The sequence below is a fragment of the Onychostruthus taczanowskii genome, unplaced genomic scaffold, assembly GCF_017590055.1.
Source record: "Onychostruthus taczanowskii isolate IOZ18803 unplaced genomic scaffold, ASM1759005v1 scaffold94, whole genome shotgun sequence".
NCBI lineage: Eukaryota > Metazoa > Chordata > Aves > Passeriformes > Passeridae > Onychostruthus > Onychostruthus taczanowskii.
In genome coordinates, this window is record NW_024507435.1 from 1134396 (window position 1) to 1156800 (window position 22405).

The following is a 22405-nucleotide window of genomic DNA, read 5'->3' on the forward strand; positions in this document are numbered from 1 at the left end:
AAATAAAATTTATTCAACATTCATGTTATGAAAAGGAAGCTGAATTGTGTTAGCAGAAGACAAATCCACTCTCGGACACGTATCTTCCTGTTCTCTGCATTCACTAGCTTCCAGTGTTCATCTGCTTATTTTCCCAAACCATGTCTAAACACACAACAAAGGTGCTGGGTAGCAGCAGGGGGTCATGTCCCTGAAGCACTCTCAGCACACCTTCACGTTGTGCCCTCTGCTACTCCCCACACACAGACACTGCTGCCCATCTCGGAAACATGGGCTACAGCACGATGGAGATTCCAACAGCCAAGAGATAAGATCAAGACTTAAACCCTCTTAAGTAAACAGTAATAAAAGATTCAACATGGTAGCTAAAAGTAGGTACAAAAACCTCCATATTTGTACATCACTCTTGCAAGTACAGTCTCATGAAAATATGTTCTCCTCCTATTTATTTCTTATTCCTACATTTATTATTCATTTTTATGCAGAATTATTATACATTATACAGTTTTCTCAATTACATTGTGTGCATTTGTGTGTGCATTTGTACAACCTTGAAAGCAAATCAACAAAAGCAGGCATTGCAGTCTGAAGTGAGGGAGTTTTAAAGTACATGTCTGTAACACTGAACCATGCAGCATGAACAGAAGACACAGGCCTGGCGAATTTGTGGAATCAGGCATTCAGGCCTGTGAATGGCATTAGAGATTCTTCCAAAGCTCAGAAAGTCAAACAAAAGCTGACTTTTGAAAAACATTCTGAGAAGGACAAAAGAAAGGACACTTTGTCAGTGATAAACTTTTATTATAGCGAAGAGTGCACCTTCACTTTTTTTAATAGTATTTCTTCCACATACGATGGAAACAAGTCCAGAATAACCGCACAGAACTCAGAGAGCTTTGTCTTTGCAGACTTCTGGTGGTTCAGTTTACACCTGGAGCAGACACAGCATTTACAAACACAAGTTACAAACTTCTCTAATTCTATGTGATTAAACATAATTTGCTGCATTCAGTTACCTTGCTCAGGAATGTACAGTGCATTAAACTAGTAATGGAGAAAAGATCATTGGACTTCATAAGTGGAAAGTCCTACCTTCAAAATGTACAGCCTCATGTTTTCTAACTTAAATAAATAAAACTGCAAAAACAAAAGCCACCCTTGGAAGCCCCGGAGGGGTGGAAATCACACTAGTTTGGACCCCTCTTGCAGTGACAGAAAAGATGAAAATGCTAATTTCATTGATTAATTGAATGTAGCATCATAAAAAAAAAATCATTGCTCAGATCCTTAACTTTAGCAACTGGATCATTTTTTGAAGGCCATGGTGAAGTCATGAGCTTCCCCAGCTCAATTAGACAAGCTCATAATTAGAAGACTTACATATGAAGTCAAGTATGGTCTGTAAATGTTCATGACTCACTCTTCATGTACTTTGTGTTGACTGCAAAGAACATTTCAAAGCCCAGCTGTCACCAATATCCATGATAACTTCTTCAAACACAGAGACACACACCTTGAAATCTACTGACAGCTGGAGTGAACAAAGAAAGCCAGAAGTTTCAGATAGGTCGGAAAAAAACACTTGAAATGTAACACTTGTTTCTCAAGAGTTTAAAAAAAAAATTAAAAAAAAAATATGGGCTTCAAAACAGAGATAAGTTCTTTAATGAGCAGACTTTGAGGTTCATTCTCAAGCTTAGATGCGCTGAAACCAAAGGGCACCTGATTGCTCGAACTGACCCTTAATTCTAACAGCTTGCTTCAGGTGCCTCAATTTTGGGCAACGAAACATGAACACACAAATCAACCATATTACATTCCCTTTATAATAATCTCTGCAAAAGAATTTTGTTCTTTTTAACATATTCAAAACAATACGATCTTTAATGAAGATTGAAAATGGCCAGATAGAATGCTCACTTGTTTTTATGCAATCATGTGACTGTATTTCATAAGGAGATAAGTGAATAATTAAATCAAGATACATGGCTGAGACACTGAAGAGTAAATCGTCTTCTCTAAGTTATACTATCCAAGCAACCAATAAACAGTATGTATCTTTCAATACTTTTATCTATAGGGGGAAAAAAACTTTAGAATACCCACAGAAGCTCAAGCCTTCTTTTCAAAAGCCTGCCAAGGTCATCTGAAACACATTTGCCAAACATACACAGCAAAGGAAAATGCAGGCCTTCCTAGCATTTGGGAAAACATGAGGGAAGAGAGGAGGAGTCAAACCAATCAAATAAAACTCAGTGGAATAAATCAGGCTGCTTAAATACAAATGTCCATACGTCTTCCCCCACAGGATCTTCCTACAAAATGCTCACCCAAGACCGTGTGTACATACACATGGGTGTGCACCTGGGAAGGCATGGGATACAGCCCTGCCTGAACTGAGCCAGCTACCAACCACATCATTAGCCAGGCAAGATGGGGAAATTCCCCCTTTTCCCTTTTTTTGATGCAAGGAAATCACAGAAAGAAAGGATCCTACCCACCCCAGGCCTGCAGCTGACAGGCAGCCTTCTGTTAGGGTTATGTGGAATGGCTTAACACATGATGGAGACGGGAGTGCCTGCACAAGGGAACCTCCACCACTCCTCCTCTGCCTTGGCACCACATTTGACAGGGACCTGCCTTTGCACCTTGGGCACACAGGGCTGCACATACCAGGGCTGCACATACTAGGGTGCACAGAATCATCTCATATGCCCAAGAAGAAGCAGCTTCAGTTGGAGAAAGTCAGCAGATGCCAAATTGCTTTTTAACACAACACTTCCAGAAACACCCACGTGCACACATGCAGAGGCACGGGGAGGCGGGGTAGGGGGGTTGTAGAGCACCATTCCTGCTTTAAAAACGCTGTGAACTAGAGTAAGTCAAAGATCAACCGATTGTGAGGTTTTCCTGGAAATGTAAATATACTTCTAAAAAAATCTCTCTTGATGTTCTTCCCTCATTCAAAAAGTGCTATGCCTGCTCCCACAACCAGAAGGTTTCCCAAAAGATTACTTTCCCAATCATCACTACCACTAATGATCTTTTGAATGGTGTTTTAACAGGTAAAATCACATCTCTCAGTCAAGAACACAAAGTTGATATGACCTAGAGTTCGGCTGCATTTCTTCTAAGGATATTATCAGAGAAGTGGCAAATTGAGCCACAGAAACTTAGAAAAATAAGGAATAAAGGAATACTTGCTCATAGCTATTTCAAGTCTGCCCAATGCAGCCACAACTTGATTTTGTGGGGACAGGGAGGGAAGTTTTGGGGCTTGTTTTCTTAATAAAGACCATAAATAATGTGACCCACAGGGACCTCAGGAGAGAATATAGTCTGAATACCATCTCAGCTCACCATGAAGAGACAAACTAGCATAAAAGGCAAACCCTACAAATCTGGGTCACATCAATACAAAGCCCACACATGCCATGACAGGCACCCCCAGTGCCCTATTTCATACTATGACCCCTATCATCCCCAACTGGTATGGAACAGGAGGAGGAATAGCAGCAGCAGGAATCCCTTCATCCTCCGTTACAGAGGAAAAAATAGCTCAAGATAACCTTGTTGTGCCATATCCCAGCAAGGAATCATACACAGTATGTGCTGAGTTGGAGGGGACCCACAAGGATCATGGAGTCCAGCTCCTGGCTCAGCACAGCACCATCCCAAAGAGTTACAGCATGTGCCTAAGAGCATTGCCCAATCTTTAAGCTGTGTCAAGCTTGGCGCTGGGGCCACTCCCCTGACCTGTCCTGCACGCCCTTGGCTCAGAGTACAGCATAAACCCAGGGGTCAGGTGAGTGAGATAGCCCAAGGGGTAAGGCTGCACAGGGGCTGCCCCAGACAAAGTGCCAAGGAAACAGGGTTGCAAGAAACTCCTCTTCTGGGCCGCAGTTGGGAGACATAGTTGAGGTCTCAGGGCAAAGTTCAGGTTAGAGACAGAGCCAGGCTGAGAGAAAAATAAAGTGTGGGGGCTGCAGGACCTCTCTCCCACTGAACTCCTCTGCATGCGGTGAGATGAAAGATGTAATCTGCCCCTCACAGCTGCCACTGTAGGCTGCAAATACCTTCAGGCAGACGTCATAAACTTCATTACACCTGGCTATCCTCAGGTTTTTAGTACAGCATCCCAAAACATTACCCCCTCCTGCTTCCCACCTCACTTTCAAAGGGGAAAATACACATATGTGTGTGTGTGTGTGTGTGTGTGTGTGTGTGTATATATATATATTCCAAAAACATTTCATAACTTCCTGAAGACATGCTGTACCCTAATCTAGCCTTTCAAAGCACAGGGGCTACAGCTTCTGAGAGAGCTGAGGCAGGTACCCAGGGGCCCTGTCTGCCAGCACCTGTGTGTGTGAAACCCAGCCCTGAGACCACTGGGGCCCTCTCCCCATCCTCTCAGGGACCTCTATATCCCCTGGCAAGCACTCCTCTGTCCCACTTACTCAACTCCACTACTACAAGAAGAGCTCTGTTTCTCCAGGGCTTCTCCTTGGGAAGCTTAAGGCTGAAAGCAAGTCATGCAGCCCAGCTGCTCACTATTTTTAAGTTGGCCTGTAATGCAGTTGTTGTAAGGGCATACCTTGCGTTATGTGCCGCTTTATTGCTCGTCACAATCCTGAACTGCCAATCCAACTCTTTGGCTGGATTCACAAAAACTTTGCATTCTATAGCTTTTAATCAGAATCAACTTAAAAGGGAAAAAGGTCATCTATTTTCCTTTCTCTCATTTTCTTCTTGATAGGAGATTTTTTTTTTTTAATAAATCGACAATATACATGGAAACACACGCATTCCTTGCAAATTAACTCTAAAGCTGGTCATTAATTGTGAAATAAGCCTGCCATCTGAAATTTTGTTTGAATTTTAAAAAGACTGAAAAAAGTATTTTAAATATATCTTCACATGAAAGTCTACCAAGATTTAATCACTAAATCCAGCAGAATAGAAATCCATGAGTAGAACTTGGGAAATTGCGCATTTTGAATCAAAGACTAGCACCTCCATGTCTGGTGAAGAGTTGCACAACCTCTACAACTTGCCAGCTAAATATCTGTTATGGTATTTGCTCTATTTTAAAATTCTTTATATCTTAGGTATGATCTGAATAACAACTATCAATGGACAAGGGCTTAATAAAGGAATAAATATTTTACCTTTGCTGATGACAGCAAAAGACATCTAAGAATGTCTGCAGTCTTAAATCTTTATACACTCTTAGATGCTTTATTCTATCAAGTTGTAGCTCAACACAACTCTGAGCATAGGCCAGTAAAGTATCACACTTCAAAGTGTTCAGAGAAGGGACCTTGTACACATAATTTTATCTTTTGCATTAATTTTTAACTCTTAAAGAAAACACAAGCAAAAAATTCATAATTAAAATAATCTATTGCACTCTTGCAGTTTTCAGTCTTTAAAAAAATATTGATTATGTGCACCAAGGAATATAACGAGCATAGAAACAAAAACTACAGTGCATCAACTTCCAGGTTTCCAGACATTATCAGTGTTCAGATTTCAAAAAGGAAACATCTTCTTGTGTTCTGCAGCTTCCATTTATCTATAAACTTTCCTTATAGGTGTAATTAATTCTGGCAACAATTAGTCCATTACACACAGCCCTCAAAAAAAATTAGCAGCTACTCAGAAATAAGCTAAAATGATGAGCTTAATCACAACCCATTTGGGCAAGAAGAATAAATCTGGCATATCTTCAGCTGTCATTTTTTTAAAAGATAAAGTATAAAAATCATTAAAATGTCTTAAACTCAGGAAGAGACCATCAGTTTCAGAAGAAAAAATGAGGTTTGTGTAAAAGCTTTTGCCATAGCCAACCTAATACATGGGGTAGGATTTAACAACACACAATTTGGAATATACTTTTTGATACTGTTAAGGAAGCTGCCCTGCATAATTTCTTATACACTGTTTATTTAGTAGCTCATTTATGTCTAATATTAGATATCAAATATTCAGTAAAATCTCAGGATACTCAGACTCCAGCCTTGTGTGCTGTAAACTTAAAAACTAAGTAAATTTAATTTTCTTCTCATCAAAAACCATGACAATTGAAGCAAATTCTCTACAATGCCTCTTGCAATACTTAACATATCAAATTCTTCTTAACCTATGTCATTCTGAATCTCACCTTCTGCCATAGGTTATACAGCTAGAACGGAAATTGCCAGAGATAAAAACTCACAGCCTTCATCTGCCAAGAACTTTGTAACTTCTAAGACTGGACCAGACACAGTATTATTACCAATATGGACACTATTTTGGTCTTTATTATTTTTCAGCAGAAAAATAGTTAAAATAAAATGCCAAATACTAAATACCAAGCATTTCTGTTGTAGAATTCAACACCACACAGATGAAAGGCACAGTTTATGCTCCTCTGACCCATAGCAAAAGAAATCAAGCCTTGCATTCAGATCATGCTTGGAAATTTTCTCTGGTGTTATTACAACAATATATTTTTGTGAAACTCCTTTCTCCACTCTGGCTGGTATTTTCTGACAGGAATCTCATCCATCAGGAAAAAAAAAAAAAAAACAAACAAAAACAAACCACAACCCCAAAACCTCATCAGCTGAAAAAAAATATTAAACATAACAGAATCAAAGAGATTATGAGGAAATACATACCCTAAATGCTCTGATTCCCACCAGTCTTTCCTGGCTCCCCAAAACAGGCTGGGGAGAACACAACCGAGGGGATTTAGAGGGAGACATCCCCAGTTTGCAAGAAGCAATGTCCTTCAGATGTGAACTGTGTTCCAAGCAGTTTGTTTCACCAATGGTGGCCTGGGAAGCAGCAGCAGCACAGCAGGCATCGATATTTCTGTGGTCCACCCAAACCTCCAGTGCCCACAAATGGAGGGGTGGAGAAGGTTTGCAGTTCTGTGTGGAGCAGGTTAGAAGTTAGCATTGCACATTATTTCATTTTGAACTGATATTTCTATCTTACACTACATAAAATCACCCATTTGCTCTGACATGGCTCAGCAAGCTCTGAAGAAAGAAGCTCCTGGAGACACAGGTCCTAAACTATCCATAAACATTTCCTTGCAAAAAATGGAAAAGGTATTCGAACCATCAAGACAGGAACAGCCAGTTCTGAGGCTTTTGCTTATCAGTCAGTGGTTTAGGGCACAGAGGAGGATAAAGATACAAGGAAGGGGAAAGGAAAAAGGTTTTTTAACAGGCCCAGTGCTAGGTCATCCAGAGTTCAGATCTCAAAAAAAATCATTATGGTGCTTTGCCAAGATGACCAATATTTCTGAAGGAGTTGCTTTTGAAATTATTTTAATAAAACAGGCTTTAAAGCATGTCTATATTCAGTATCAGAGCTGGCCCTTGATATTAAAACCTTATCTCTCCTCCTCCCTTCCTGACCCACCATTAAACATAATTAACTCCACTTTCTTTCCCAATGCCTTATGCTTTCTTGGCAAAGATCGGGCTGAAAAGCCTATCAGAAAGCAGAGAATGGAGAAAGGAAGGATGAAACACAGCAGGAGAGCTGTGCCCAAAGCTGATGATTTGAAGAAAATTTAGCTTACAGTTAATTCACAGCAGGATTTTTGTAATGTCCTTTATCACCTATGAAGCCATTTCCTCATTATTCGTTAGCATTACACATAAGACAAGGAAAGATGTTTCTGCATAAAATGGAAAACCATTAGCATAGAATAAAAAACCACAAAGGCTCAATGAATTTTAGAAAAGTAACCAATTCTTTCTTCTCTTCACTAGGGAGAAATAGTAATACTATATCCCACTGAGGTGATCTGTAGCAAAACCCCTGAATATCCTGTGCAAAACTTCCTCCAGACTTGTCAGAGCTTCTCTCAGAGAGAAATGAAGAAGTCCCATCCAGCCTGCACCCTCCAATTCTCACTCTTGTGTCACACAGAGCACACATTTATGCTCCCTGTCTGCCCTGTTACATTTTACTATGGGGAAGTCATCTAGAAAGAATAAGAGGAAATAGCATAAGACACATTTCAACTTTGCTCCTTCCTGGAATCCACTGCTAATGCATTTCAGCCACAAAATGTAGCAAAAACATTTAGCTTATTGGCATTTTTTTAAATCATGGGTAGTAGAACAATTTTCAGTCAAGAGTCATCACGATCTTCCATAACATTCATTTCAAATAATACATGATGGAAAATTTGGGTTCACCATCACAGACAAGAAATCTGCCTCCGTAGTTAAAGACAACTAAGTCAAAAAGCCAAGACTCAAAATTATTTCAGAGGCAGCCACAGGTCAACATGACATTTCCTTTATCTGATCTTGGATTCTGCTTGTACATGGCAGAAGGATAAATATGCTGATAATATTTGTGGTGTCTTACAATTGAAATTGCATTTGTGTGCACCTGTGAGAAAGCACAGACAGATTACAAACCATTAGCTGCCTTTGCCAGGTGAAGGAATTTACTTTGTCAGTGAATGGAAGTCTGAAACTGCCTCCACAGAGAGTTCTAGAAGTTCACTAAATCAGAGGTATGCGGTAAAGGCAATATGCAAGAAATCAGGTTTCTGTATCTCCACAAAATAACATTTTGAGCTTGAGGGACAAAGCCAAACTTTTGTATACTGATGTCAAAACAAAGACAATTCACCTACACATAAGTAACAACCTCATTGCAAAGCCTGGCCATTAAACTTCATCCCTTCTTTTAATCCCCTGTACTATGCACTTTTTTCAACCGACTGTTACTTCTCATTTGACCTGTTTAACCTCACTGTTTAATCTTTCTACTCCCAGACCACTTCTGCTGCTCTCTCAGCTCACAGACAGCCTTCCATTAGAGCTCTTCTCAGCCTGGAGGAATGTTAATTGTTGTACAAATCACCCTGTAAAAGTGAGAATCATGAAAAAGAGCTGAGCAGCAGAAACTCAACCACTAGTCAAACACATTCAGCTTTTTCCATCGTTAAACATAATATGAAGTCAAGTCAAAAACAGACGTTTTGTTTTCAGGTAGAAAAAAAGAAAAAATATAACACAACTGGGAAAAAGTTGAACACAGTAAAAAAACCACATCTTTGGAGATGGAACAGCACAATGCAAGTAAGCAAGGAAACCACAAACAGAAATCTTGGCAGAAATTAAACTCCAGAAAACAGATATGTTTTTTTTTCAAAAAATCTAAGAGGTTTATTTTTCCTTATTGTGCTATTAATCATTTACCCCAGCTTCTTCTTTCAGGTGCACACTATGAAAAGCGCCACTAGTTAAAAAAAATAAAATTAAGGTACATTTTTATAATATAGTATAGTTCTGGTAACTTCAACAGCTCATAATGAATTTCAGTTAAACACACAGGGAAGGGAAGTGGACAAGAGCACTCTTCTGCTCATGTACTCATTGCATGAGCTGTGAGGACAAGCACTACTGGGAACAAGTCACTCAGCTATGTCAAGAGAACTCATGAAGTCAGCAAACAAAGAGAGGCCCACCAAGGTTTCCGCAGGAATAAAAACCACAAAGAAATATTAAAGCAGTTTTGGGAGACCCAGTAGTTAGAGGTAAACCTATTTTAAGCTCAGCTGGAAAGACGTACAGCAGCAGGAGATTACAGGAGCCATTACACCAACCTGCTGCAACTGCAACGTTATGGCCTCTTCACTGGGCTGAATCCTCTGCCTCTCCCTCCATTTCCTCCCACCACAAAATCCTAAATGCTCGAGGACTTTGTGGCCCCTCTGCAGTCCAGCTGAAAGTAATTTGCTCTTCCATTTCTCTCCAGCTACAAGTACTGCACCAGCTTTTCAGATTGCTTCTGAGTTTGAGGATGAAAAAAAGGAGCTCCTATCTCCTTTGGAGATGGTACATCTCCTGCTGGAGCAGATCAGGGGGCCAGATCTGTGGGTTTGACTTGAGCAAGAGGCTCTTACAAAGACACTTGGGACATCAGCATTAGTGAAGAAGCAGAGGGTGAACAAACATGCTACTAGCATGGTCTTTCCTATACTCTTATAATGAATGATGGCTCAAATAGAAACAAATGTCTAGTCAGTGAAGGAACAACTTCCTCACTCCTTTCACTTTTAGAGAAGGCTTTATTTTAATAATTTTTTCAAACTGCTTAATGGGAATCCAGGATATCTGCTACACTTCAATTCTCTACATTTCCCTTGATTACAACAACACCTCCCTGCACAGAACACACTGCACACCCTTTTCAGGAGCTAACATATCAGTATTCTAGTGGGTTCTGACAGAGTTTAACTTTTTCCCTTTCATTTTCTTCCTTTGAAGTCTTAAAAGAAATAAATCTATCATCTTCTTACTACAAATACAGAAAAGCCCTACAGGTCATAAGTTTGCTACCACCTATGGGTTTTCTAGAAAGCTCAACGCTATATGGTCAGAAGTGTGTTTCCTGCCCAGAAACACATGGGGCTATCAGAACTAACTCCACAGACCAATTCCTTCCCCTCATTGACAATTCACCCTGATACTATTTTGCCCCCAGTGGATCAAAACCAGTATGAACTTACCCTCTCCAAAAGGAGTAATTTTTATCCTGTGTTTATCCTACTGTTTCATCAGTCATAGAGAGAGTGCAGGAAAAATTCTGTGCATGCAAAGTGGTTTTAAATCCCCCTCTCCTACCCTGAAGATTTTTATTAGTGTTATAAAGTCAGAATCGCATCTAGACTGTTTGTTTCATCATGTCACTTGCAGACAATCAGTTATGCCTGATAACAAGCTGCCATAACTTCTTTCAGAATCCAAGACTGTCCAGCCTAACATTGAAGGGGGAAAGTAAAGTAAATGACATCTCTCTCAGGGTTTGCCTTCAAATGGAAAACAAGGAGTAGAAATGAGAGATGTGAAAACATTAAGTGAGGTATTTAAAACCTCTTCCCAGGTAACTTTATAAGAGACGATTTCAGACTTGACAGCACTGCCTTGATTAAGCTACATCCACTTTAAAAAAAAAAAAAAAAAAAACTTCAATCACATCAAGTGACTGTGGAAGCCTCTTTGAAATATCACTGCCTGCAATCTCATAGAGTCCCAGGCAAAGTTCCCAAAGACTTCAATAAAACATTTGTCTGGGATAAGGAGTGCCAGATTTGGCCCACTTTAATACATTAAGTCTGTGGTAGGTGAAAAACTGAAACATGCAGCAGTTGTGAAACTACCCTCATAGCCAAGGAGATAAGAGAAAACAGCTCTCATCCTTCCCCACAATGGGAACATGCAGAGGGTGGATGGGAAATTTAAAGAGGAGGAGGGAGCAGGAATTTTAGGATAAAAATTATTTAATATCTTCCCAGTGTGGGCTGGAATGGATTGTGGTATGCTTGTTAGAGAAACTGGCTGGAGTGTAAGGCTGAGAAAGTATTCAAGGACACGTTTGTGTGAGCGTGTGTGTGTGTGTGTGAGTGTGTTATGGGTCAGGTCTGCTCAGGTTCACAAAGTTCACTCAATTCTCCTGCCAACTCTTCTGGGCTTGAGACAAATACAGATAACCTTGGCTTAACCCAACTTCAAGCAAACCTTCCCTTGTCACCCCCACCCTCAATTAGCAACTTTCAATCAAAAGTGCTTGAAAATAAGCTATTAAATAATTTCAGTTACAGCTCTAGTAATGCACTTTTCCATAAGTGCATGCCACTGAAGTGATTCAAATATCATTTGCTAAAAGACAAATAAATGTACGAGAGGGATATTGTGGCTTAACTCCCTGGGTTTTTACTCCTGCAGAACAGTTTTTCTACCCCCACAGCAAACAAGGTACTCCTCACTGCATTAGTGTTACCTGCTGCTGCTTTTAAGATAAGCAATGCTAAAATAGCTGGTTGGATTGCTTTTCAAACAACTGTTATTCAATACATGCATTTCATCATTTCAGAAACTTTTTTCCTCCCTGTCCCCCAGCTGGGAACATCCATGCTCATGGCAGTCTCCAATATCAAGACCACCCAGATTCATTTTCATCTCTCAACTGTCTGCCTCTGCTGCACCGAGATAAAAATCTAGACAGAGCCTTTATTATTATTTTATCCAGAACTTGTCTAAACCTTCATCTGCAAAACATTGACTCACTCTGTCTTTAACCACCTGAAGAATGCAAAGGAAGATAAATTACCTCATAGGCATAGAAACTCAACAAGCAACAGCATAAACTTGCTAATCAAACAATGAAAGTCAGAGCAACAACAGAAGTTTTTAAAACAGATGAAAAGGACTCAAGTCTTAAAAATAGAATCCAGAGGAAGCTTGGCTGATCTGTTCCTTTTGCCATAGTACTAATTTATCATCAGATGATAGCAAATAATATTTCATTTATTAGCGTCTCATCAATCCCAAATTATAAGCTTTGAATACTAAATAATCACCACCAAATACAATTTTAGGCAAAAGTCTCCTAAGAAAACAAGTTATTGGCAAATAGACATCTCTTTCACCTCAGGTCTTTGTAGAGAGGAAAGCTGATGTAATCTACAACATTCCAAGTCTTGGTAAAAAGCGGGTGGATCACTAAACTACCACTTAAAGCTTATCAAGTGAACTTTAATGCTACAGCATGTTTGATTTTCCCTTATGTCTGCTACATCAGTCCCCATTGCCAAAGTTCAGTGACAAATTGCAACATCTCTGTTTTGAGTGTAGTCACACTGGTCAGATTCACAAAAGATTCTGTCGAGTGTTAGGAAACAGGAAGCAAAAACCACAGCCTTTCATTCTGACAGTTAGGTTTCTGTGTCTGGAAAAGCCTCCTGCCCGAGACTATTAGCAGATCAGGTTTTAATGCCCACCACCTTGATCAGTGGAATGCCTTAGTAGTGGTGGCAACATTTGAAACTTTCCTGTTGCAAAGGAAACCAACAGCGCTGTACCACTAAAAGACATTGTTGGGCATTTGAAAAGACAGAGGAACCTCTGAAAAACTGGTATTAAAAACCTCAATGTGACCATTCAGATTACAGGAAAACCTCCACCTATCATTTTGACACTTCACACACCAGTATGATAAGATTATCATACCAGAACGAGCATGCCACATTAGCACACTGGAAGTAAATACTTGAACAATTTTCTTCCAGACTTCACATGTCACTGAAATTCAGCAAATATTTACCATGTTTTGGATGCTTTAGGAGTCAAAATGTTTAAACTTCCACCATCATAAACTACAACATAGAATCAAAAGGCTAATGTAAGTACCATGACTGCATGAAATACTTCTATAGGCTTACTATAAAATCCACTTTTGCTGAATTGTCATCAAATAGGAAATTTACACCTGCAACCCCCATTCCCAATTTGAGTAAGAGAGCAACTGCTCCAGGCATCTCCCAGTGCCCCAGTTTCAGGAGAAAGCCAAACAAACCACATTTAGTGGGGCAAGTCAGGAATTCTCTGGCTTATCCTCAGCAATAGAAATGTAATTTTCTTTTGTGTTGTTTGGATTATCATGAGTGGTCATCATTTAGAAATCCACTGTAAACCATATTACAAAAGGCAATTGTGGTAATAAATTAGTATAATAAACTTTAAAGTTTACCCACTGCCATCCACACTTAATTTCCTTTACAGGTGAAGTTAATTGCTTCATATCAACAGTGGATTTGTAAGCAGATAACCAATACATGATTATTAATTTGTAACACTTTGGAAGGGGGGCGGGGGGTGCGAGAGAAGGAGAAAGACAGGCAAGGCACTGTTCACTGTTATGCTTTCTCAATCAATGCTTTTCACCTCTGCAACTTAGTCTTCTGCAGAAAATGGATATAGTTGAAAGTGTTTGGAATAACACCTCCATATGTAAATGACAAATGCTGATTTCTTTCAACAGAAAAGAGACACACTTCTACCACCGTTTTCTCAAGGAAGTAAGTCCTCAGCTGCACAAGGCAAAGCAATTATAAGTATTTAGCATATTTTTGCTTGCAACATAGAATGAGTTGACAAACACACAATAGGATCTCGTGTAACCCTGAATCCAAAGTAAACATCAAGGAAAAGGTGAATATTGGAGGGTTTAGTTATTTCTCTTTTTTCCTCCAGTAGTTACATACATTCTGTCTCTTTTCTATACATGCTTGCATTTAGCATTTTGCATTTTGGGAGGAGAAAATACAACAGTGTTCAAAATGATTCTCTGCAATTATTCATTATGATTGTGGGAATAAACAAACATTTTCAACTGATTAGAAAACCTCAGTGAAACCAACTTATCATTTTATTAATCCTTCATTCAATTATAGTAAACAAGTAGGCTTCATGTGAGGTTAGCTCCAGGGTTTACTCAAGTCACATCTGACATGAAAGTTTTACCCAAATGCATTATGCAGTGATTTTCATGACCTTCCTTAGGAAAAGAAAAAAAAAAAAAAAAAAAAACGCAACTTCAAAAGATTTGGGAAAGGCAGAGTTTGCGTTTTCACAGTCCTGGGAAAAATTTGGGATTGTCCCACACCACAATTAGAAAGAAATTAAAAAATTAAAAACAAAAAAACCCACCAACCAACAACAAAAAAATACCACTCTCTCTAGGAGTGATGCAGGATTCCCAGACCTCGCCTGAGCAGACAGAGCAAGTCCAGATGGCAGCCAGATTTGCTGCTATTTCACAGGCCCTAGCTAAGCCCAAAACCGGGAAAAATACAGCAGGCCTGCTCCATACAGATTGCAGCCCTGGGCTACATGCTGCTCTAGCTGTTCCTTGTACAGTCACGGTGATCAAAGACCTGCTACCTCCCAAAAAAACCCAGCACATTTATCACTAGAGGTATTCCTCTACAGAAGAAATTATTCGTTTGAGAAAATGGGGACAAAGCAATTATAAAATATTACAGTGAAAATTAATATTTTAACAAACTGCTTCAGCAAGTAGAAAGACAGGTTTTCAGGAGTTTTAGATTTTTCACCTGAAGTACTAAGAGTCCAAACAAAAAAAGCACTGTTCTGCAAGGGCAGGAAAAAAAACATTAAGCAAAAGCAGTTGAATTCCTTAAACCAAGCTACCTGACCGGGTAAAGGTAAGCCAGCAGGTAAAATGATTAAGTAACTTGCTTGAAAATATTACTTTTTAATGAAACCAAAATAATTTTCAACAGAGAATTGCAATACTGAATATATACATACATACACACACACACATATATATATATATATAAAGATTTAAAACTATTATCAGTGGAAGCTTCCTGCCCAAAACATAGTGGAAACATTCCTCCTCATCTTTTTACCATGTGTTGTCCAGGGCTTATCACAATTGCAACACAGTGAAAAGCCTTCCATAACACACAATTTCTATTCCATTTCCTACTTGTCATGAACTTCATGAAAAAAAAAATATTGCCCTTATCAGTGTTTTCTCTATTGGCTCCAACTTCTTTGCAGTCCATCAAAAATACTGCAAAAATGTCTCTTGCTACACTGCTCTAAAGGTTAATTTTTCATAGCAGAAATAGAAACAGTAGCGTGGAAGGTCTGTAAGACACAGTAGTTTCCTTCCCAGTGTACAAATGGTGAAAACAAACAGGAAATAGAGATTAAAATAGGATGAGTAGAAATAGACTTGTGACTCTAAGAGAAAAATAAGCTTATTTGCAAGCAATGCTTTTCACAAAATACATTTGGTTTGTATGTAAATGTTCATTTTTCTCTTCTGTATATTAAGAAACAGTATTTTAACCAGAACCCAAAATGTCTGCATTTAGTCTTAGCCCATTCTTTTTCACAGTGTAGGCTCCACTCTATTATATCAGATCTTCATACTTCCCATTTCCCTTACCAGGGGGATGAAACATTTCACTGCAGGTGTATTCTGAGCAGCATCCAAACCTACAGGGAAAGAAAGATCTGCACTCCTATGGGGACAGGGCTGCAGCAATTTTCAAAGTTCAGTTTGCAAACATACTGCAGGGTTAAGACAACACTATAACACGACACTACAAACAATGTCAAGTTAGAGACATTGGAGTGCCAAATTCCCCAAGGGAACTTCTTGCTGGTCAATCAAAATGCACCCGGCTATGGGTAGCTGCCCTTCACCTTCTCATCTGTCAATCATTTCTTTCTCATGATGCCAAGTTGTCATCTTTGGCTTTCTCCTCCACCTGCCTCCATACACCTTTGACTGGCACAAAATCCTGCCTCCTTTAGCAATTTAGTGCCTTCCCTTCCTACTGTATTCAAAAAACCAAAACACTCACCCAGTCCCTCATTATTGTTGCTGAGATGAAAGATAATCTCTTTCCTTCTGGCTGTGACAGAAGCAATCTTACCCCCTGAAATCCATTCAAAATGCAAAAATCATTTTTTCTGGATTACTGCCTCAAGCGCATTACCCCTATTTCATCCTGCCATTCCTCCTACTGACTCCCCCCTTTTCTACTACATTAAGCACAAATTGCTTGCCTTCATCTTAAGAGTTGTTCTTAGATGATGACAACTGATCCAACTGCCCTACACATCCACTTAAAACCCAAGTAATGAAGCCTAATAACTACATGCAAAATCTCTTTCATAAGGAGTAGCTAGCACTCAAAGCCTTGCACTTTAATAACCAATACAGCAAGAGTACACCTTCTTACAACAAAATCTCTGGCACATGGATAAGGTGCTCTCCGCTCTCTGCAGGTTGATCCCAGCACAGACTTTTAAAACAGCTGAACTTCTGAACCATTTTACAACAGACTACTGGGCTTCCAACAGAGCCATTCTGGTATGTGGGAAGTGCTGGGGGATCTTCTTGGCAAGAAATGCGTTCACAGAAAACCTCACAAAAAATTGTGTGGTGCTATTTCAAGTCCTTCCTCCCCCTCAGAGTGAGTTTACTCAGGGAAAACTTTCAACTCCTGTGATACACAGTGTCATTTTATCAAGCTGGTAGAACTTCAAAGAGGTAATTCAGGCTCTAGGAGACACACTTCACTACATGACAGTGCATGGTAGTTTTGTCCGCAATAAGTAAGGTCCACCACATGTAGGTATTTGAAGCCATTTTTTGTGACCATCCCCTAAACCCTCTGAGTTCAGAGGGACAAGTTGTTTCAGTTAATCTCCAAACTAGGCAACTGAGACCAAATTGATTTTCAAGTTCTGCACATCCACCACACCTGCAATCCAACCCTCTGGCTGGTCAGCCTCCAAGAACACAGCAGGTCCCCCAACCTTAGACCCGCCTGACCCGGTTTGAACAGAAAGGAAATTGGAAGCATTCAGATCAAAAGACAACTGGAACATATTCTAACGTGGTTTCCACAGATCATTTTAGGAGGTGGCATAGTCCAACAACTGGAAAAGTTCAACAACTATATAAGATAACACTTAACATTAATTAATGGATTCACAAAAATACCAGACAACTAATGGTCCTTTATTATGTACCTGAATGAAAATTTTAAAGATAAATACCAAAGGAAAAAAAAACCACAAGCAAACATATGAATGTACAGATCGTGCACCAAAAAAATCTCCCACCCAGGAACCCTTTTAGAAGACAGCACATTTCACCTTTTAGTCACACATCTCACTAACAGACTAATTTTCATATACTGAGACTGTAGTAAAACACTTCTACACAGAACTTTAGAAAAAGAACCTCTCTTTTGTTAAGGATAGTGAGGAATTGGAATAATTTACCAAAGGCAACTAGCAAATTGCTGTTACTGGAGTTTCTATAAAGAGTTTCTAAGTCAATCACCTCTCAGGAATGATACAGGGCTGTTACAAGCTCAGGTACAGAGAAGGACGTGTTAGGCTGTTTTCCACGACCCAATACAGCACTTTAAATTTTTGTCAAAGTGCATTAAAAGCTAGGGATGTCTTAGACTCCCCAAAATAAAAACAAGATTATAGAAAAGGTTGAAATCACTAGATCAGCACAGCATTCACATGCCTGCCCAGCCTAGGAGCACTCTGTAAATCATAGTGGGGACTTTGCTACTGTCACGTCCTGCTCTGGTAGGGGAGGTCTCCTCCTCTGAACCTTCTCAGACCTGTGGTATATGCCTTGTGTCTTTCTGCCCTACTAGGATCCAAGGTGCTCACAGAATCAGGTGGTAGGGTCAAGGTGGGCAGCTTGTTTTAAAAGCCACAATGAACCTCTTCGGATTCTCCCTGTGCATTTTCTGCCCTTTGGAATAATGGTGTAGGAAACAAGTTGCTGTCCTGCTACCTGCCTCTCCTTCCTGCCAAGAGGTACTCCTATCATTTCCTTCTAAGTCCTGTATACACTGCAGCCCAGTATAAACCAAAGATGGCACTCTGATTTCACCAAATGTTGGATGAGGATATGTGATTTGGGAAAATTTTTAAAAAAGGAACTAAAGTTTGCTTTTGAACCTCCAGACACATTTTTACTTCAAGGCCATTGCAAATGACCTTGCAATCAAATTACCTTTTCAAATTTACTGCATCCCTACTCCTAAGTTTTGTGAGTCCCACTACCCAGAAGCTTTCAGAATTCACCAATGATTCTGTGAAATTGCCAACCTGCGACATTGTTCCTGTCCATAATTTAGTTGTCAGAGTTAGAGAAGTCAAAGCCCTTGAATCTAGCAAGAGAAGGGAAAGGAACAAGAAAAGTGCTGCTGGCACTGCTACAAAAGTGTCTGCAGCATAAAGAAAACCAGGGGAAATGTAGGCCCTTCATGTGAAAAGGCCAAGAGAGCTGGTGGCAAAGGACATGGATAAAGCTGAGGTACTTGCTTTCAGAAATCCCAGATCCTTGAGATCAGTGAGAAAGTCTGGAGAAAGGAAGACTTAACAGTGTTGGAGAATGATCTAGTTAAGACCAAACTTAAACTCTCCATGGTCAAGGCCTTGGGGGCTAATTTGGATCCACCAAAAGTGCTGAGAGAGACGGTCGATGCTATTTTGAGGGTGCCCTCAATCTACAAAAGGTCACAGCAACTGGAAGAGTTTCTCACGGACCATAAGAAAACAAATGTCACTTTGAGAAGGGCAAGAAGGACAGCCCAAGCAGTTAGAGATCAGCCAGTCCCCACTTCAATCCACAGGAAGGGGATGAAGCAAGTATTCTTGGAAAACATTTCAGAGGGGTTTCAGCAAACTGGAAAATGAAGTGGCAGGAATCTTACAAAGTTCAAAGAGAATTGACAAGTCACCCCTGAGCAGGAATAATTCCAGTCACTTCTGTAAATGAGGGAGATCAAGAAAGCTGAGACTGCTCAGCCTGGAAAAAAGACTACTTGGGAGAGCTCACACAACCTCACACCAATGAGGGCAATGTGGGACAGATAAGGAGGGAAGGCAGGAAGGTTGACAAAAATCTCAAGACAATTCCATTAAACCATTGGGGATACCTCCTACTAGAAGCATAAGAAAAGCCTAAATCTGTAGAGTTTAGTATGAGGGGGCCTTCCATTAAAAATTAAAGCTGTCAGCTTAGGATTAGGGAAACTAATATATAACTGCAATGATGGTAAATAGAAATGTCATAGACTTTATTAGATTCATTTTTTCTAATCATACAAAATATGTGATTTATGGAGACAGCAATTACATTAATGCAGCTAAACAGTGGTTTGTATCATTTTATACTGGCCTTGCTAAAGAATTAGATTCCTTTATCTCAACATTTCTACAGAAGTGACTCCATAAAACCACATCCATCAGTAGGAAACAGATTGGAATGATGAAGAAAGAAAGCTGGTTTATAGCAGCATGAAAAATTTCACAGTTTAACATAAGATTACAGATTTCATATGATATAAAGACAAAAAGTCTACAAAGAATGCCAATAAACTAGTAATTTTTTTTCTAACTCATCTCCCACTTGAGTGCAGAATAATCCTTACACAGAAATCTGGGGGTGAAGCACATGACATTCATCTTAGGCAGTGGAAGAGTGTTTCCTACACACATTGCAGAGATATACAATTCTTTACATACATAGATATACAAAGGCTAGACATACTTTTATATCTATACTAATATACTAAGTATGCAGTATATTATATATAGTAAGACTAGAGAATTTTTTTTTTAGATAAATATCTCCTGGTGATTAGAACAAATGCTTTGATAAATCCAAGTGTTTATCCTAGCAGCAGGAAGGAGTGACAATTATAACACTCCCTCCTCACTCTAAGGCATAACAAATTTTGAAAAACTCCCCTGTTCCACTACAAAATACTCTTGTGAGTATTTTCCTTCTATATACAAGCAAAGACTACACTAAACTGACTGAAATAAATTAATGCATTTGTGGTCATATTCTCACAGGAACCAAGAATGCACATGGTAAAATCAAAGATAATCCTTTACATTATCTGTGATGATAAAAGTCAAATAATACGTCTAATTGTGAAAAATGTCACAGAAAATATGCCATTAGAAAAGCTCAGTCCCTGATCTTTGCATTTACTTTCCTTGAAATATATTTGATAACCTGAACAAATAATCACCCAGGCAGACTTGACCCAAAAATGTGTTAAAGACACCATAACTGTCTTACTAAATAAACTGTCTGCTAAATAACCCAAACATAGAATATAAACATACTGTATTAGAAGTTAAATTACATTACTTTCTTAGGCCTTTATTCTTCAGCACTTTCAGCATGCAAAAATCACTTGTAAATGCTGGTTATTATGTGTATAAAAGAGGGCATCATTCCTGCTGGGAACTCCAATGGTCCCCAATTCAAGCATAAATAAAATATACTCAAAATAATGCTGCCACTTATTTTACATCTCATGAATCTGGCTGAAAGAAGCACCTGTTTAGGAATTAAGAACCCACCAATCCTTCTAAATCGCTCACCACTATTCAAAAAAAGATACTACAAACTAGCTCTGTAGCACTGGCATGTGTAAGTCAAATGCCCAAATGAGAGCTGGAAGGATCAAAATACAATGGAAAGAAAACATCACAGATCTCACTGAATGGTCTCATTTGTGTTCATCAATGAAAGTCCCTGGAGTGAATAAAAGGCCTTAATTAAGGTCAGAGATTAAATCATAAAGCACAGGATTAGATACATTCCTGGTTAAGTTCATTTATTAGTTGTGGTGGGGTTTTTTTGGTTGGTTTGGTTTTGTTTTTTGTGGTTGTGTTTTTTCATTTTTTTGCTTGCTTTTCGAAGGGTGGGGAGGACATTTTTTTTTGGAGGTCTTTTTAAGATATCCAAAACATAGGATGATATTACTATTTTTCAATTCCAGATACTTAGGCAGATTTCTTTTCCAAGCTGTAAGCCAAGGAAACATGCCAAGGAAGATGGAAATTCCTGAAGATTCTGAACTTGTTGGGTGGTAGTTAAATATTTAGATGTTGCTTTCCTCCTTCCTAGCCATGACTTCTTTTTTCCATTATTTTGCTGGATTTAATTTTTTTCCTACAGAGTGATTTATGAAAAACAACAGCTAGCCAGCAGCAGAAGCAGCAACAGCATGAGCTCCAGGTGTTAGGAAAAACCCCTACATAATTAACTTTCTCTTTGATACATTATTACTTCCAAAAAAATATTATGCTTGCAGATCCAAAGATCAATCACATCCCAGTGCAGTTTTAATCCATGTGTAACATTTTCCTTTGTCTTGGGTGAGACTATATACCCCAAGAAATACAGATAGCAGGATTCAAGAATGGATGGTTTTGTGGCAACTAATAATATATCAAGTGGTGCTTGAAGACTGACACAGTCTGCTGGTGTTGTTTTAAGGCAGGATATAGTAAAACAGATGGCATTGGATTTCAAACTCCTGTGTCAGCTCAGTTCACCAATGAGCTGAACATTGATTTTCCATTGTTTTTTACAACCTCCAAGAAGTTACAAACTTTCAAGTCTAAATTCAACTTTAAGGGGTATTTTAGGCCCATTGGTAGTACTGTCAGTTTTAACATATTCCTATAACAGACCATATAATTCTGCAAGTTGATTCTCAATGCCTATAGTGACACTTGAAGTTGAGATGTTTTTTTGTTGGTTAAACTTTCTTACATAGATACCTGGAATTCATAACTGGAGTAAGCCTATTTTTCTTCATGGTGATATAACCTTCTCCTAAATAAGTATTCTGGTATTACTTATATGCAATTTATCATCTGCAAAATGGCACATCTTCCAGAAATACGGAAGCATTTTAAACAAAATTATCAGCTGCCAAAAGTTGACTGGGGCAGTGAATTTTCTTCTTACTCCAAGTATGAACACAGAATGAGATCAAGCAAGGTGGGGTACCTGAGGATAACTTGGCACTGTAGTAAATGATGAGCTGGAAAAAGCCATGCCAAGAGATCCTGGAAGCCTCAGAACACATACTTAAATGGTCTCAAAAGCAGAATGAGATACATGGAAAGCTTTTGTAAAGTTGCAATGCATTTAAATGCCAGGGGAAAACACCAGATCTCCTGAAAATCTGAATTCAAACTGA

General features: G+C 39.1%; 1 long non-coding RNA gene across 1 annotated transcript in view; it reads right to left on the reverse strand.

Annotated features, from left to right (window-relative positions):
* Nucleotides 1–22405, reverse strand: part of LOC121347824 — a 164405-nt gene that overhangs the window by 33245 nt on the left and 108755 nt on the right. The window lies entirely within an intron of this gene.